This window comes from Panthera tigris, chromosome D2, assembly GCF_018350195.1.
Source record: "Panthera tigris isolate Pti1 chromosome D2, P.tigris_Pti1_mat1.1, whole genome shotgun sequence".
NCBI lineage: Eukaryota > Metazoa > Chordata > Mammalia > Carnivora > Felidae > Panthera > Panthera tigris.
In genome coordinates this window covers 59,114,324-59,133,099 of record NC_056670.1, presented here as the reverse complement: position 1 = coordinate 59,133,099, position 18,776 = coordinate 59,114,324, and the positions used below count along the sequence as shown (strand labels likewise).

The following is an 18,776-nucleotide window of genomic DNA, read 5'->3' as shown; positions in this document are numbered from 1 at the left end:
TATCAGCCAGGATGTGGAGGAAAAGGAACCCTCATGTACTGTTGGTGCAAATGACTGTGGAAAACAGTATGAAGTTTCCTCAAAAAGTTAAAAATAGAATTACCATATGACCCAGTAATTCTACTACTGGGTTATTTACCCAAAGAAAATAAAAACACTAATTTAAAATGATATATGCACCCCTATGTTTACTGCAGCATTATTTACAATAGCCAAGGTACAGAAGCAACCCAAGTGTCCATCAATAGATGAATGGATAAAGAAGATGTGGTATATATATAAAATGAACATATATGGATATAGATATACACACACAATACAATATTATTCAGCCATTAAAAAAACGAAATCTTTCCATTTGCAACAACATGGATGAACCTAGACAGTATAATGTTAAGTAAAACAAGTCGGAGACAAATACCATATGATTTCACTCATATGTGGAATTAAAGAAACAAAACAAATCAACAAAGAAAAACGGAGACAAACAAAAAAGCAGACTCTTAAACACAGAGAACAAACTGGTGGCTGCCAGAGAGGAGATGGGCAGGAGAATGGGTGAAACAGATAAAGGGAAGTAAGAGTACACTTATCTTGATGAGTACTGAGAAATGTATAGAATTTTGAATCCTTATACTGTGCACCTGAAACTAATATAACACTGTATGTTACTCATACTTCAATTTAAAAATAAATATGAAAAGTGCCAGAAATATTAAATATGTGAGTAAATATTTTTAAAATCCTTCTCATTTTAAAAATTTACTTTAAAAACAATAAACAATTTAAAAATAAATATCAATTTAACAATAATGAATTATGATATTCATAATTGGAAACAAAATATATGAAAATAACACCACAAGAATAATAGGAGAAAAGGAAATATATGAGAAGTGAAATATTATTTCAAGGGAGTTTGTAGTAAGTTAAAAGTACATATAGTTTGGCAAATCACATATTTGATAAGGGTCTAGTATTCAGAATATATAAAGAACTTCTACAACTCAACAACAAAAAGACAACCCGATTCAAAAATGGACAAAGGAGGGGCGCCTGGGTGGCTCAGTCGGTTAAGCGTCCGACTTCAACTCAGGTCACGATCTCACGGTCCGTGAGGTTGAGCCCCGCGTCGGGCTCTGGGCTGATGGCTCAGAGCCTGGAGCCTGCTTCGGATTCTGTGTCTCCCTCTCTCTCTGCCCCTCCCCCGTTCATGCTCTGTCTCTCTCTGTCTCAAAAATAGATAAATGTTAAAAAAAAAAAAAAAAATTAAAAAAAAAAAAACAACAAAAATGGACAAAGGACTTAAACACATATTTCTCCAAAGATACATAAATGGACAACAAGCACATAAAAAGGGTGCTCAACATCATTAGTCATTAGGGAAATGAAAACCAAAACCACAGGAGGTGCCCTTCATTCCCACTAAGATGGCAATTAAAAAACAAAAAAAACCAGAGCCATCCAGAAACTTCAGATAAGACACATGCCAGGAGATGCAGCTGGACTGGAAGGGGTTTTATCATCAAAGTCTTATTCAGTCTCAAAAGCTTTTGAAGCTACAATAATGGAAACACAAAACAAAACAAAAAACAAAAATACAAAACCACACACACACACAGAAAATAACAAGTGAGGATGTAGAGAAACTGGAACTTTCGTTGCTAGTGGGAATATAAAAAAGGTCAGCCACTACAGAAAACAGCTTGGCAGTTCCTCAGAAAGTTAAAGAATTACCATGTGACCGTTTCTGGCAATTCCACTACTGAGTGTATTCCCACAAGAATTGAAAACAGGTACTCAAACAAATATATGAAAACATGTTCTTAGCAACCTTATTCGCAACAACCAAAAGGTAGAAACAGCCTAAATGTTTACCAACAAATGAAGAGATAAACAAATTGTGGTATATTCTAAACCATGGAATATTATTCAGCCCTAAAAATGAATGAAGTACGGATACATGCTACAACACGGATAACCATCAAAACTATTATTCTAAGTGAAAGAAGGTCAGGTCATCATGGCACAGTTGTGAGATCAAGCCCCCACTGTGAGATAGAGCCCCACATAGTTCCACCCTTGGCTCCTGCTTAAGATTTTCTCTCTCTCTCTCTCCCTCTCTCTCCCTCTCTCTCGCCACCACTCCCCCATCTGCGTGGGCACAAACATACTCTTTCTCCATCTCCAAAAAGAAAAAAAAAAAAAAGAAATTTTACCAGGAGTTTTGGAACTAGATAGAGATGGTGGTTGCACAACATTGTGAATGTACTAAATGACACTAAACTGTTCACTTTAAAGTGGTTAATTTTAGGGGCACCTGGGTGGCTCAGTTGGTTGAGTGTCCGGCTTCAGCTCAGGTCATGATCTCACAGTTCTGTGAGAGAGAGCCTGCTTCGAATTCCCCGACTTGTGCTCTGTTTCTCTGTCTCTCTCAAAAATAAACATCAAAAAAAAATTTTTAAGCAATTTAATTTTATGTCATATGAATTTCACCTCAATGAATCACCCTGAACGTAGATTTGAACTGTGAGGATCAACGTATATGCAGACTTTTTTGGACAAATATAGTACAGTACTATAAATGTGTTTACTCTTATGATTTTAATAAAATCTTTTCTCTAGCTTACTTTATTGTAAGAATACAGTATATAGTACATATCATATACAAAATACATGTTAATCAACTCTTTATGTCATTGATAAGGCTCCCAGTCAATAGTAGGTTATTAGCAGTTAAGTTGTGTCAAAAGTTATATAAGGATTTTCAACTGTGGGGAGGGGTGTCAGCTCCCATAGCCCCCGTGTTGTTCAAGGGTCAACTGTATTTTAAAATTCATATTGTAGGGACGCCTGGGTGGCTCAACTGGTTGAGTGTCTGACTCTTGATTTTGGCTCAGGTTATCATGTCACAGTTCATGATTTGAGCCCCATGGTTGGGCTCCATGCTGACAATGCTGAGCCTGCTTGAGATTCTCTCTCTCTCTCTCTCTCTCTCTCTCTCTCTCTCTCTGCTCCTCCCCTGCTCATGCCCTCTCTCTCTCTCTCAAAATAAATAAGTAAACTTAAAAATAAATAAATAAATAAAATGCATATTGTCATCTCTAGAGTGACCACAAGAACAAAACAAAGATACCTAATAAGCCAATAAATAGAAGAGATAAAATGGAATACAAAACAACAACAAAAACAACAACAAAAAAACACCTAATTCAAGAGAGGGCAGGAAAATTTTTAAATAAAAAGGTAAAAAAGGAACATGTGGTATAAACAGAAACAAATAACGAAACAGTGCATTTGAACTTAGTCATGCTAATAACTACATTAAATATAAATGGTCTAAATCAACATTTTTCAAATAGTGACCACTACTCACATGTGGCTACTGAACATCTGAATGGTGGCTAGTCCAAACTGAGATGTGCTTAACTGTAAAATCACATGAGATTTTGAGGACTCAATATAAAGGAAAAAAGAAGAAAATATCTCAATAACTTTATATTGATTACATGTTAAAATAATACTGAGGGGCACCTGGGTGGCTCACTTGGTTGAGCATCTGACTTTGGCTCTGGTCATGATCTTCTGGTTCATGAGTTTGAGCCCCACCTCAGGCTCGCTGCTGTCAGTGCAAAGTCTGCTTCAGATCCTCTGACCCCCTCTCTGCCCCTCCCTCCCCTGCTTACGCTTTCTCAAAAATAAACATTTAAAAATGTATTTTAAAAAATAATACTTAAAATATACTGGGTTAAATAAAAACACTGAAAATTTCAACGAGTCTTTTTACTTTTTTGATGTGGTTATATGAAAATTTTAAGTTCTATACTTTGTTAAGATCTGTGACTAACACATTTCTACTGGACAGTGTTTGCAAGTCCAAACACTGACAGATTGTTAGACCAAATTAAAGACACAACTATATATTAATGCATACAGATAAAAGTCAAAGCTTGAAAAGGATATCACAAAAGGCCATCATAAGATAGCTGAAATGGCTCTACTAAAATCAAAGTACACTTCTGACAAGGAATATCAATAGAGATAAAGATAACCATTTCTTTTTTTTTTTTTAATGTTTTTTATTTATTTTTGAGACAGAGAGAGAGAGAGAGCATGAACAGGGGAGGGTGAGAGAGAGGGAGACACAGAATCTGAAACAGGCTCCAGGCTCTGAGCGGTCAGCAGAGCCCGACGTGGGGCTCAAACTCACGGACTGCGAGATCATGACCTGAGCCGAAGTTGGCTGCTTAACCAACTGAGTCACCCAGGCGCCCCAAGATAACCATTTCATAAGGATAAAGAGGTCGATTAATCAAGACGTCTTAAAAGTACATGTATTAATAACAAAATTTCAAAATATAACAAGCAAAATAAACAGAACTAAAGGGACAATAGACAAATTTACAGTTTCAGGTTTTAACACCCCTCCCTCAGCTATTTGATAGAATAAGCAAAAAAGAACTGAAGAGCATAATCAATGAACTTGACCTAATGACTTTTCTAGAACATTGCACCAAACAACTGTAGGTGTTTTCAATCATGCTTGCTACAAAACAGAACTTAAGATGGGCCATGCATGGAGCAAATATCAACAAATTTCAAATGACTGAACTTGCACAGATTATGTCGTTAACTAGCTATAAAACAGTTTCAAAAAGATAACTAAAAGGGATTCTGGTTCCAGTTAAAATGGAATAAGCATGCTCTCTCCTCTATCTCCCATTGAATGCGGCTACCAAAAGTGGGCAGAATGCATGGCACAGCTATTTGAGGACCCTGAGAAGTAAACAGCAGTAAGCAAACTGGGGAAGAAGACTTCAACACAACACTAAACCAACAATGGATTTACCTTTGTTTTTTGTTGTTCCTCTAGTATCCACCAGCCTAGACTACAGCCTGAAACCCAAAAGTAGATATCTGTATAGGCAAAGAGAGATCCAAGAGAAGCCCTCTAATTCTGGCCCAGTGAGTGTAAAGGGGAATCTAACACTAAGAGAAAATGGTGGAAAACTTCCATCTTTATTTCCTTAAAGTTCTCTCTATTGCCTCCAAGTAATCCCATGATGAAAGCCACAGTAGAAGCAGGGGCCCATGGGAGCCTGAAACTCTGAAACAAGGAAACTCTCTTTGATCAGAGGAGCTGTGATCCTAAAAGGCTAAGGTGAAACATCACTGCTTCCTTTTCCTCTTCATCCTCCCGTCACTTAGCCCCAGATACAGTAACATATTTAGGTTGCAAAGCAGGTTAAATAAAGCTCCAGCTCTCTGGCTAGAGAACTGAAATAGGGAGTCCTAGGGAACTAGATGGTACTGGGGAGATCATGGAGAAGGAGTTCAGGAAAGCAAGCCCATAAAGTGGTTCATGAACTCCTGTGCTCACCCACAAGCTTCATGTATGTGGCTATGACCCAAAACAGCAAGCCACAGACAGACTTCGAGAACTGAACTACAGACTGGCCACTGACTAGCATACATACAGAAGAGATTTCAATAGCACTGCAAAGGCTTTAAAAATGTAATAAACTTTGAAATGACAACCCCACAGAAGGCTGTTTGAACTCGCAGGCCAAACTCAACTGGACTGTGAGAGCCTGATAAAACAAAAATATCAATATTTTCAATAAGATTTAAACAAAACTCAGAGTCTTGTAATATTAAAAAATGTCCAGGTTACAACCCCAAAATAACATGGCATGAAGGAGAGAGAGAGAGAGAGAGAGAGAGAGAGAGAGAGAGAGAGAGGGAGGGAGGGAGGGGAAATCTCAATTTACATCAACAGATGACAATTTTAAACTGACACAGATGTTGGAATTACCTTTAGAGACAAAGAAGTCAGCTAGTATAAAAATGTTCCAATATTAAGGGCAGACACTCTTGAAAGAAATGGATAGATAGAAAGTCTCAGCAAAGAAATAACAGATATAACACAGAACCAAATGGAAATCTAGGAACTGAAAATAACTGCAATTTCAAAACTCAGTGGATGGACTCAATAGCAGAATGGAGATTACAGACCAATACTCCTAATGGATATACAGGCAAACATCCTACTCAAAATACTTGCAAACAAAATCCAGCAACATATAAAAAGGTGATATATCATGATTCACCCCAGGATTTACCCCAGGATTGCAAGTGTGGCTACTTAGATTCCTACTGGTGTTCTGATGCCCAGTTCCACATTTTTGTGGTACCTCACTATACATCTTTCCACTTAGCTCTATAAGCTATCTCTGTACCCTAAAATAGTTGCCCCTCCTTAAGGGGAAATGATACATCTGTTACTTAAAACCAAAAGCACTTGATGAAGACAGAAATATAACTCTAAAATGAGTATTATCCCCAGAGTAGACACCATGGGAAGCTACTTATCCCAACAATGCCATCAATGCTTGAAAAAAAAATTTTTAATTTAAATTTACCAAAATGAAACTGGATTAAGTTTATGAGAACAAAACCCGACCTACCTTTAAGATTATAATCTAGTAGAAGCAAACAAAAAAGATTATAATCTAGAATAAGTAGATTTAAAAGTTTAGTCCACTACATGTTAATATTTATAAACACTGGAAAACACAAAATAAATTAGAATTAAAAGGCAAAATATTACTTGTTTGGTATCATTGTTAGACCGTACAAACTCACACTATTCTTATAATCTCTGCATGCCCGGCCCACATAGCAGAAGTGTTCAAGAAATCCCTGGTGAAATAAACTGTTGAATTATCATGACAACCGGGAGATGTGACACTAACCCAGGAGGGAAGACTTCAGGTTCTGGTACAGACTTATCCTCAAACCAATTGTAAGATCTTGAGCAGTTCACTTCATTTCTATGCATCTCAGCCTCTCCACTGGTAGAGTCAGGTAGATTAAAACATTTCTGACAGTACCTTGCAGCAATGAAATTCCATAATTCTGTGATTTAAGTCTATCTACAATACTTCTAATATGGATTTTTCTTAGGAATTATTAGTTTCACCACTAAATCTAGACTAAAGGGATCGAAATCCCTTTAAACAGTAAGATGAAGGGGGAGGAGAGAAAGCAGCCCCTGATGTTTATTTAGAACTGTTAAAATTCAAACTTGGATGCTTTCTAAAATAAATTGTATTCATTATTATTTATTAATATGCAATTAATCAAATATAACACTCTGATAACTAGAATTTTGGCTGCTTTCTAAAATAAATTTTATTCATTATTATCTATTAAGTATGCAATTAGTCAAATATAACACTGATAAACTAGAATTTTGAACAAACAAATGCTTTAAAATTCTAATAACTATGCATAAGCAATAAATTATTCTTACTCGAATTTCTACTGCTGTGTAGTGCAGGGTTACTAAGTACATAATTACATAAGAGAGTCACCCTACTTCCAAAGGAGCCATTCCAGTGAATTGTGTAAATAATATGCTTTAAAAAAACATAACCTCCTCACATATGAATTTAGATTTACCAGATATGGAGTAGCTGTGTACCTGTGAGACTAGAACATAGTCTTTAAAAGGCCTTTCTAATTATGAATTTACCAGAGAGACTAGAATGACCCAAAGCAAATTAATACATAGACTTCTTTTCATAACTTTCTATAAAAACATTGTCACTAATCTGTTTCAGTAAATAAAACAAAAGATCTTAAAAGTCACTGGCTTGAGAGAAGAACTCCAGAGTGCAAGCCTATAACCTAATTTTTCCAACACTGACATTCTGGTTTCCTTAATTACCAAATATTTGTGTTTCGTTTTTCTTTCATTTGTATCAATATAACAAATTCTAAATATTTGGTCTATAGCTGATTTTATGTGAGATTGTTGAATTTGAAAATAAGAACAATTTTGTTTTTTTAAAAAAATCACATAAAATATTCAACATCAGTAGGCAGCAGGGTATCATAATACCTAGATGCCACATGTTTTCTGTACCGAAAAAGTCATTTTTAATACCCAACCACAGGAAATCAACCAACTTAGTAAACAAATTTATGCATACAGCCAGGTGGTATCTTTATTCTCCTCATAACAGAACAAAAAGTAAGGATGTTCACTTACATTTTCTTTGCTACATTATTAAAAATCACCTTATGCTAAGTAAAGAGAATTCCTATATTTTTGAAGTGCTCATTTACTCAGTATGAGTAAAACTGCAATTAGCTCAGATTAGTTTTTACAAACTCAATCTCCTATACCTGTACTTAAAGACCTTTTAAATCATGCCACAAAGAAATTATTTGGTTATACTAGATTTCCATTGAATTAAAAATTCAAGTCAAATCCCACTATAATAAACTCTTAAGAAACTGTCCAAATTATTTTCTTGCCCTAGAATTTATTGTATTAAATATTATTTTAAATAAGTAGGCCACCAGCTGAGGCCTAGGAATCTTGGGGTTAAACAACAATTTTTGATGATGTGGGGTTGGCCTATATACAAATTTCAAATGACTGCAGTGCTCACTGGAAGGATTAGATTAGGCTTTATGTGCTCTGAGAGAGGAGGAAAGAACGAGAGGAAAGGTAGGGTAAGGGAAAAGAAAGGCGGGGGAGACACAAAAAAGTTTGGTTGTAACTAGAGAAGTAAAGAGAAGTTGAAGCAGTCTTCCATCTTGAAGAACATTTATAACACTTCCTTTTCAGTATGGATTTACATGGTTGTTCATAGGAGTTACTATTACTCAACAGAGGTTGGTGTCATGTTAATAATCCACATAGGAGGCTGGCTATCATATGAGCAATCAGAGCTCTTGTCCCTCACTTTACTGGCAAAAAGAGCAAAAGAAGCCACAGAGTAAAATCCTTTGGTTGAGAGGTCAGGACAGGGTAGAGGAGACAAACCCTCACACTTCTATATAATCCCCCTCTCTATAAATGCATTTGCTCTAACAATGAGTTCAAAAGGAGAACTATCGGGGGTGCCTAGGTAGCTCAGTCGGATGAGCATCCAACTTCGGCTCAGGTCATGATCTCCCGGTTCGTGAGTTCGAGCCCCACGTCAGGCTCTGTGCTGACAGCTCTGAGCTGTGAGCATGGAGCCTGAAGCCTCCTTGGGATTCTGTGTCTCCCTCTTTCTCTCTCTCTGCCCCTCTGCCACTCACACTCTGTCTCTCTCTGTCTCTCAAAAAAAACGTTAAAAAAAAAAAAAAAAAAAAAAGGAGAACTATCCGGAGCTTTCTTCTTAACTGAGAAGGAAACTCTGCTCGTGAAAAGGGTCCCCGGATATCAAACAGTATTTCAAAGACTGCAAACCAAGTATCCCAGCCCTCTTGGGTACTCCTTAATTTAACTTCTGTGTAGGAGAAGAGAAAAGAAAATTACTTCCTCATTAGAAAGAGAGTAAATGCCTACATAAATAAATGGAACCGTATTACATCTGACTTCCTAGGCACCACAGACCAGCAGAGAAGAAACTTGTTTTCAGCAGTGTGTTTACTTCACTATTTGCAAATGGCTGGCTGATTGGCAGCTACAATATATGAAAATAAATAACCATTTCAAAGATCAAGTGTCATGTTCTCAGGTAAGTAACAAAAATGAACATCATCTACCCTCCCCATCCAGTTTATGGAATTTAGCAGGAGAATAGGTTTATTGGCTATTTGATTACTTGATATGTTGTGAGGACATTTTCTGTGATGGTGTGGTTATTATTTAGGTTAGATCAGAAATTCTGCTTTCTCTCAGGACATCAGTATTAAGAGTTACATATTCACAAGAAGGATCCGAAATGAATATTTCTGAAGCAAGTGAAATGTGACAAGAAATTGTGAAATGGGAGTGATGAATATATCTAATATTTTTTTTCTTCCAGGAAAATAAAGTACTTGATCTTACAATCCAATTTATCACAAGCCAAGATGCAAACTAGTAAATCTCAAATGCACAATCTGATGATACTGCCCACTTAAAAAAAAATTTTTTTTTACATTTATTTATTTTTGAGAGACAGAGCACAAGTGGGGGAGGAGCAGAGAGAGAAGGAGACACAGAATCCAAGACAGGCTCCAGGCTCTGAGCTGTCAGCACAGAGCCCGACATGGGGCTCAAACTCATGAACCGTGAGATTATGACCTGAGCCGAAGTCAGATGCTTAACCGACTGAGCACCCAGGTGCCCCATATATTGCCCACTTTTAGACACCAATCTAAAAATCAGTGCATCAGATTTTAATGGGAAATATTTTTATATATTTACAAAGTTACCTTTAAAAATGTCTGTTCCAAGATAAGTTAGGAGAAAGGGAGACTCAAATTCAGTTACCTCCCAGTGGTGCTACAGTATCTAGGCATAAGGGATATGGGCACTTATGGTCAACTTTTCATTTTCCAACTCCTTTACAGAATTTTAGCTAACTTGTTGACAGAGTCTTTGAAGTGTCTGCTGTGTATCTGAACCATTTAATAGCTTAAGTTGTCTGATCTAGTCACATAAGTCATACATGACCTATTAGCATAAAGAACAACAGAAAAAGATGAGTATTTTACAAATCTTTCAAAACAAACAAAAAACCCTCTAGTTAGCTCTCTCTTCTTTCCTCTAAAAAAGTTGCTATCTTTTTCTACTTTTTAAAACAAGGTTTCTTGGGGCGCCTGGGTGGCTCAATCAGTTGAGCATTGGACTTCGGCTCAGGTCATGATCTCATGGTTCGGGAGTTCGAGCCCCACATCAGGCTGGCTGCTGTCAGCATGGAGCCTGCTTTGGACCCTCTGTCCCTCTCTCTCTCTGCCCCCCTCCCGCTTGCACTCTCTCTAAAAAATATTAAACATTTAAAAACTAAATAAAAATAAAAAGAGGTTTCTTCCCTACCTATATGAAGGGACGGATTTTGGTCAGTCAGGGAAACCTGCGCAATGCTTAAAGAGCTTATTTATGAAAACTAATATTTAAGCAAATTAACATTAAATATTTGGATTGTGGCTGAAAATATTCAATAGATTACATTAAACACTGTTCTTCTGGTCAAGTCAATATTATCTCTCATAACTGACTTATGTTCATACCACAAGAATATTAAATACAAAAATCTCAACTAAAGGGCCAAAGGGTAATGGCATTAGTGTACTCAGGCTCGGGTAGTGTTCAAATGTAGACAAATATACGGGAATTCTGACAACACAGTTTTAGACAAGCCCCTCAGTTTTATAGATACTTATAGTGCGTAGGTGTCCAGTCTAGCAGAACTCCATCTTCCTCCAGCTCATTTGTAACATAAACTGCTCTTAAACCATTTCAATACATTGTTACTGAGATACTTCTTTGACACAGTACCTACACCAAGCAGCAGATCGATACTCTAATACAGAGATGCCGATTCCATTACCACAAAAACCCTTGCAAGCAGCCAGATGCTGAACAAAGAGTGCGGCTTTCATCAGGTTTATTCTTAACATGTCTCCACTCCACCTGGATAAAATATTTTGCTATGGTGGGCAACTAGAAGTTAGGAAAGAAATAATGGCATTTAAAATAACAATTAAGAAGCTTTGATTACGGAGGAAGTGTGAAAGATAAAGCTAAAATAAATTTCTCCACACCTACAGGATGCTTATCATTTATCATCAAACCCATCTGTTCATCTGCAATCATAATGCTGCACTTGATGCTTTACAAACTGCCATGACATTAGGTGTTTATGTTACAGTTCAACACAAGACTGAAATGATACAGGAAGGGGTTATAGAAAAGAAAGAAAATAAAGTATTGGGTGAGTAATGAGGGGAAAGGGAAATAGGAGAAAAGGAAAACATTCTACTGTTCTTTTAAAGCCATTTTCAGTAACAAATTTTGTAACTTTGATTTCTTTCTAATTTTGCTCCAAAAAAAAATTTTTAACGCTTTTCATATAGTTATTACATTTATCTTTCCTTCATACCATCATTATGATCGGAGGCAATAAAACAGAGCTGAAATATAATTAGAAAGGACAGATATCTGTCTACATGCAGCGGTACTAGCAACTTGTGGCACCAGCGGGATTTAACTTTTGTCTAAAACCAATTCTGTCTTTTCTTACATAGTTACTTCCAATGGACTAATGCTGCAATACATCCTTTCTAGACCAGCTTTAATCATTTTCACAACTATGGTTGCTATGACAACAGGATGCAGCTTACGTGTGCTGTTTTCATTTTCTCCATTTGAGTTGCCATAACAACACAATTATTCTGCCTTTCTCCATTATGTGACAACTTTATTTTAGGATTGTGCTCTTAAAGACACTGGATTTCCCCATGAAAAAAGTAAATAATACAATGTATAAGAATTTTAAAATCTTTTAAAATTTTAAGATCTTTTAAAATCTCATTTTGATGGGTCTTTCGTCATACGAAACCAAACAACATTAAAAACCCTGATATCTGCTGAAATCTGAACTGATTTTTGTATAGACTTCCACAAGCAAAAGACAGCAATACCATCATGATTATGAGCTGTAGGACAAAGTGTCCATTAATACCTGTCCCAAGTAGAACAATCAAGAATGAAGACAGTTCTGCACCACATACTTTGCGATGGTAATCCAACATCACTCATTACAAATACAAGTTCGGAGTAGCAGACTTTATACTACGTAAACTACTTTTGAAAATCTTTACCTTTATCCAAGATTTTCCATGGTGGTAGAATCCTGCAGAAGTTTATACAGTTCAAATTATTTTATACTATATATTGAGTATAAAAACATTCATACAATAGATTGAAGACAAGCATTTATTATTCTAAACCAATAATATAAAATTTTAAAAATATTTTTGGCTACTGAACCACCATATCCATAACTAGGACCATCAAGATGGGACGTGAAAGTGCGTTTTTTAAAAACTCTCAATTGCTATAACCCTTTGTTGTATCAGTATTTGCTATAACAGGACTTTGTATATGCAAAAGATTACCTTAATTTAATAGCTTATCTTATCTTACTAAGTTCAGATCTTTTAGCCCTTTAATCAGCTGACAAAGATACATTAAAAACTTCTCCCACTGCATAAATATCCATGAATATATATACATATTTATTGCTTATAAACAAAACATGGAATTATTACTATGTAAAGGAGAAAATATGCAAATGTTACTAAATTCCCTTTAGTTCCCTATAGGCATATAAAAGATCATTTATAATATTGTAGTATTTTTACAGGATAGAACTAATTTTCACATATTAATATAACAAGACACATTTTAATGTTAATCACAGCTGAGATAATTTAATAAATTTTATTGCTTACAATGATCTGAAAAAATTAGATTTATTTAACCAAACCTGAGGATCAAAAGAAAACTTAGTCTTTCATAGCACAATCATTTCCTTAAGTTCATTTTTTAAAGAAAAAAATCTACTAACTTATCTAAAGTAACAATGCAACAATTTTTAGCCTTTTTTTTTTTTTTAAAAGGGCTGTAGTGGAGAGGGTCTGAAAACGTTAAGAGCAAAAGTAATAACTGAACCAAGATCTTTCCTTTAGAATCCTTTCCACATAGGAAACTGAGGAACACTGATAATGAAAATAAGGCCACTGGAGCAATAGGGTGTTTACGCTGCTTACAGGGGGGTTGAGAGAGGAGTAGCAACAGCACAGAAGGTGCTGAAAAAAAGGAGAGAGACTAGCACAAAATAAATTCCAATCCTAGGAGAAATGGCTAGACCCTCACATGAAAATGAAACCAGCAAACTAGGCTAAAATCATATATGAAACCCCACCTCTCTCCACCCCTGCTTTCTTCTTTCCTTAGTTTGTTGTATTGGTAAGGAACCTCAAGAAAATCCTCCTTTGTAAAGCCTACACTCCCCCAAGGAAGTGCTACCTTGCAATGACTTCTAAATTAGCTGAAGCCAGTAGGTCCTAGGCTGTAAGCAACATGATGTAATTTTATTATACTGCAATAATGTGAATTTAGGTGCTAATGCTGTTGGAATCATGTGTCTCAAGACTGGATTTTTGTGATACACTTTGACAGGATCAGTGAATTATTTGTGCCTGTGCGGCCTGGCATTCTTGGTAAAAGCAATGACTCATCCAAAATACCCCTTAAAAGAAAGCCTCTGGCCTCATCTCCAGGGCAGTCTGCTGTGAGCTGACATGCATTCAGATCCGTGCTACTGCTGTTACACCTGCTGGAACTCACTGGTAGAATTGCTATTCCTGCCCTGATCTGACATGTCTAGCCATGTACTCCACAGGGACTTACAGGCTACTGGGACAAGCCCCTACCACTCTTCTCAGGAATGTGTTATACCCTGTCAAGAGTGGTAAGAATTTTAACCCTTACCCTCTCTGGGCAAGGGCCTTCCTTATGTCTCCTCTCTGCTCCTTAAGAGGTGGTTTGCTTTTGTTTTACTCATAACTAAATTCATTATTTCTTATGTGTTTTGTGGAGAGAAGAGTAGGGGTAGAACCTGCTTTTAGCTTTACCTTTGATACTAGATAATTGAGTCTACAAAAAGACAAAAACTCTTAACAAAAGAACAAACTATTGTCCCTATTAGAAGCAAAGTGAAATTCACAAGCCAAGCCGGTTGTCTGCTGCAAAAAGTGCGGAAAGGGTAAGAATCTCATATATATTTAAGCCATCTATATGTACTCCCACGCTCCAAGATACAATGTAGTGATTTATAAAGTTCTTCCAAATAGAATTGAGATGAAAATATCTCCTGTGGTCCAGCTAAACAATGTCCACATTCCATAAAGTCTTAACTTACTAAAAGCCTTGGAATAAACATGTAGGTACAAATTCCTAGGCATAAAATTAGCTAATTTTAGAAGGACATTCTATACAGTATAAGGAGTTTGTATTACATGGGCTATACTTATTCTAAGGATTAGTTTTCCCAATCTAGTGCCTTTCAATGGTATGAAATTTGAAGAGAGTGTGAGAAAAGAAAGGCAAAGAACTCTATTCTGTCACAAGTAGGCCAGTTGTGTTAGGCCACTTGTTTTCCAAACTGAGGTGTACACATGCCAGGGGATAGGCTAGATGATCATTTGGGATGCAGGGGAGAAAGGCAGACTTTTATTTAAATTAATTTAGTGTAGAAAAGAAATGAATGTTTTTCTGATTTTTATAATATAGATTGACACTGGTTCCCTCACTTGATCTGATGTGTTAGATGGTCAAATGTCACTTGTGAACCAAGTGACCCAAAGGAAGACTGAGAATTCCACAACACAAATGAGGTGACAGCAGCACCCCTCAATTCCTATTCATTCTCTTTTAGCATATTGCAAAAATCATAGTATGCCCAGGATTTAAGAACATAATCTAGTTTTAAATAAACTGTCAAGTGATGCTTCTCTAATTCCTTGCAGAAGTCCTTCATTAGTTACTTTATAAGATAAAAACACTGTATTAGTCATCTACAAAAAAAAGTGAGCCAAAGACAATATAAAGCAACCATCTGAAATATGAATTTATGTGTACTATTTATATACATGTATATGCACTATTCATAATTTTTTTTAACGCTGATTTATTTTGAGAGAGAAAGAGCACAAGCAGGGGAGGGGCAGAGAGAAAGGGGGACAGAGGATCCGAAGTGGGTTCCATGCTGACAGCAGCAAGCCCGATATAGGGCTCGAACTCATAAACTGCAAGATCATAACATGAGCCAAAGTCAGACGCTTAACTGACTGAGCCACCCAGGCACCCCCACTATTCATAATTTATATTCATAAAGTATATACAATGTGTATGTCCTGCTGTAAGTACATATACTATGCCTTGATATTGTAGCTAATGATAGTAGTGCATGCATACAATTTACAATTTGTAAGTCAACAAATAAAAATATTTAGGATGGGTACTCAAAATTACTTTTTGGCTAGGAGACCACTGTTCTAGAGAGAAAGTTACTTGGATTTACTTATTTTTAATCGAGATATAATTGAAATATAACATTGTGTAAGTTTAAGGTCTATAAAATATTGATTTGAGACATTTTTATATTACAATATGATTGCCATTGTAGTGTTAGCTAACACCTCATCTCATCACATAATTATAATTTCTCACATAATTATCATTTCTTCTGGTGGCAGGAACAATTAAGATCACTTGGATTTGTTTTTAAAAGAATTTAGCAAATTAAGGCACATGCCAACCTTACCTTTTTTATAAACAGTCTCTGAACTTTACACCTCCAACTTACACCTGGTGAACAAGAAGGAGGACTTTGTGATGCCTCAACTAAGAAAGCTAAAATCATGCTAAGAAACAAAACTAATTTTCCATTTGGCATTTGTTCTAACAATTGACGCAGAGACAATTAACATGGACAGTACTATTTTTTTAGTTATTACAAACTCCATTTGCTAGTAAATTAGGCCTCTAGTTCCAAACACTAGATGTTCCAAATGATTAGACGGTCTCTAGTTTCAAAGGGTAGTTTCTTTATACATTCCAAAATAATAAATTTCAAAAAAAGTAGTTCTCCTAGTTGAATACTTCTAATCCAAAAATACGTTCCATCGCTTCTCGGCCTTTTGGCTAAGATCAAGGGTAGTATCAAAAATACGTTCCAAGGAATTCAAATTACACGATTTTCCAAACCTAACCTAACTCCTCAAGTGTTGTCATGTATATTTTTTTTAGTGTTGTAATATTTTAATCATGGCAGGAGCTATAGTTACCATCTAGGATAAATAGTAACCTCTACAAGTTGTTTTAAAATATAAATCAGACTGTATGCCATATCAAGAAATCCTGCTTATATACAGACTAGTTTCAGTAAAAGTTCTCTAGGCAAAATTCTTATAAAAACTTAAATAATCAAGAGTAAAATTTCCAAATATGATGTAGAACCATTTATATTTACCTCTTTTCACACAAGCATCAAAATACACATTTGAATTACCCACATAACTTCAAAAGCATGAAAATTAATGTGTTCTACCTGATATGATCACTTGAAAAATGTTTGGAAGCTGCGTGGGACAGAAAAAACAGAAGAGTGCTAGACAGTATATTAATCATTAAAAGTGTTTTAAAAAATAAGTAAAGTTTAAAAAGTGGTTGTGTAGGGTGACAAGATTTTTAAATTTTTACTTTCTCAAATTTGTTCTTTTAAAAAAAGCAAGGAAAAAAACTCATTTATCAAAAGTTATCATATGGAACATCAAAACTGATACTACAATATTGTTAAGATTACTTACTCCCTAGAATGACTTCATGAGGTGGGATAGGCCATTTATCATTACCCTCATTTTACAAGATGAGAAATATGGAAGGTAAGTGATTTCATAAATATTTATTTGCTGCCTATCATGTGCCATCCACTGAGATATACTGGAGGACAAAACAGATAAAACTTTACCTCATGGAGTTTATTTTCTAGTAGAAATAACAATGAAGGAGCACTGGCTTTAGATAGGGTAGTCTCTAAGAAAGTGACATCTGAACTGAGATACAAAAGATCCAGTAAGGATTTAAGCAAAAAACCAGGGTCAAAGAAAACAGCAAATGAAAAGGCCTTACAGTTGTCTTGCAAGAGTTTGGCAAAAGGCCAGTGTAACTATAATGTAAGTGAAGAGTGGGAATATTGACTTTAGATAGGGAAAGAGGTAGGTAGGAAAGGACCCAATCTGCCTGGCAGAACAAAAGTTAAAGTCTAATCACGCATGGCCTAAGTGCAAAGGAAAGAAAATGAAAGTTTTATATTTAGATTTTTGAAAGATCCTTATGACTTCTGTATGGAAATTAGATTTAATGAGTATAATAGTTAGAAAACTATTACAAATTAAAAGCAATAATAACCTATAGTAAGTTGATGGTAGCAGAAGCAGAAAGAAGCGAAAGATTTTGAGATATTTTGGAAGTAAAACAGATAAAATCTGATGAGGAATTGGATATTAGAGTAAGGAAAAGTGAGGCGTCCAGGATGATCCCAGGTTTGGGGTTTCAGTAACTGGGTAAATCGTGAGTAAATGGGCTAGCAAAAACAAAAAACAAACAAACAAACAAAAACCACAAGATTTCTGATATACTGTATTAAGTTTGAAATCACTATGCAACATTCAAGTGGATAGGAAGTTAAATATGTAATTCTAGGTGTCAGAGAAGAAAGATGAGCTGGAGATCAATGGCACATTAGGAGTCATCAGCACACAGATGGTTCCCCCTTAGCCAGGGGGAAAACAATCCAAGACCTTCAGTGGATGCCTGAAACCCTATATACACTTTCTCTTATGCATGCATACCTGTGATAAAGTTGAATTTATAAATTAGGTACAGTGAGAGGTTAACAACAATAATAATAAAAATAGAAGTTATAATAATATACTATAATAAAAGTCATAAAAGTCATGTGAATGTTCTCTCTCAAAATCTTCTTGCTCTGGACTCACCTTCTTGTGATGATGTAAGATACAAAATCACTATGTGATGAGATAAAGTGAGTGAATAACAGAGGCATTTTGAGGTAGTGCTGAGCTACCACTGACTTTATGACAATATGTCAGAAGGAGGAAATGACCACAGGTAACTTGAAACTGTGGAAAGCCACAGAAATAAATGAAATCACCTAGGAAGAAACTGTAGACAGGAAGAAGAGGACCCAGGAGTAAGGGCTAAAAAACTCCAGCATATAGAAAATTTATCTAAGGACCAAATGCTTATTAAATGATCTAGCTCAACGAAGTGTTCTTTCATTAAACCCCATTGCTATTAACATTAAAAAAAAGCCATCTTCTTTAGCCAAAGGTTCTCAAAATTTAGTATTTAACCCATTGTAGGTGTATTCTAGGTGGGTCCTAAAAAAACTACTTATAGAATCTAGCAAAAT

General features: G+C 35.8%; 1 protein-coding gene and 1 pseudogene across 7 annotated transcripts in view; one reads left to right on the top strand and one right to left on the bottom strand.

Moving 5' to 3' along the window:
• The window catches only part of BTRC (beta-transducin repeat containing E3 ubiquitin protein ligase), a 181,750-nt gene that overhangs the window by 133,198 nt on the left and 29,776 nt on the right, over positions 1–18,776 (bottom strand). The window lies entirely within an intron of this gene.
• On the top strand, positions 16,464–16,620 carry LOC122232178 (annotated as a pseudogene).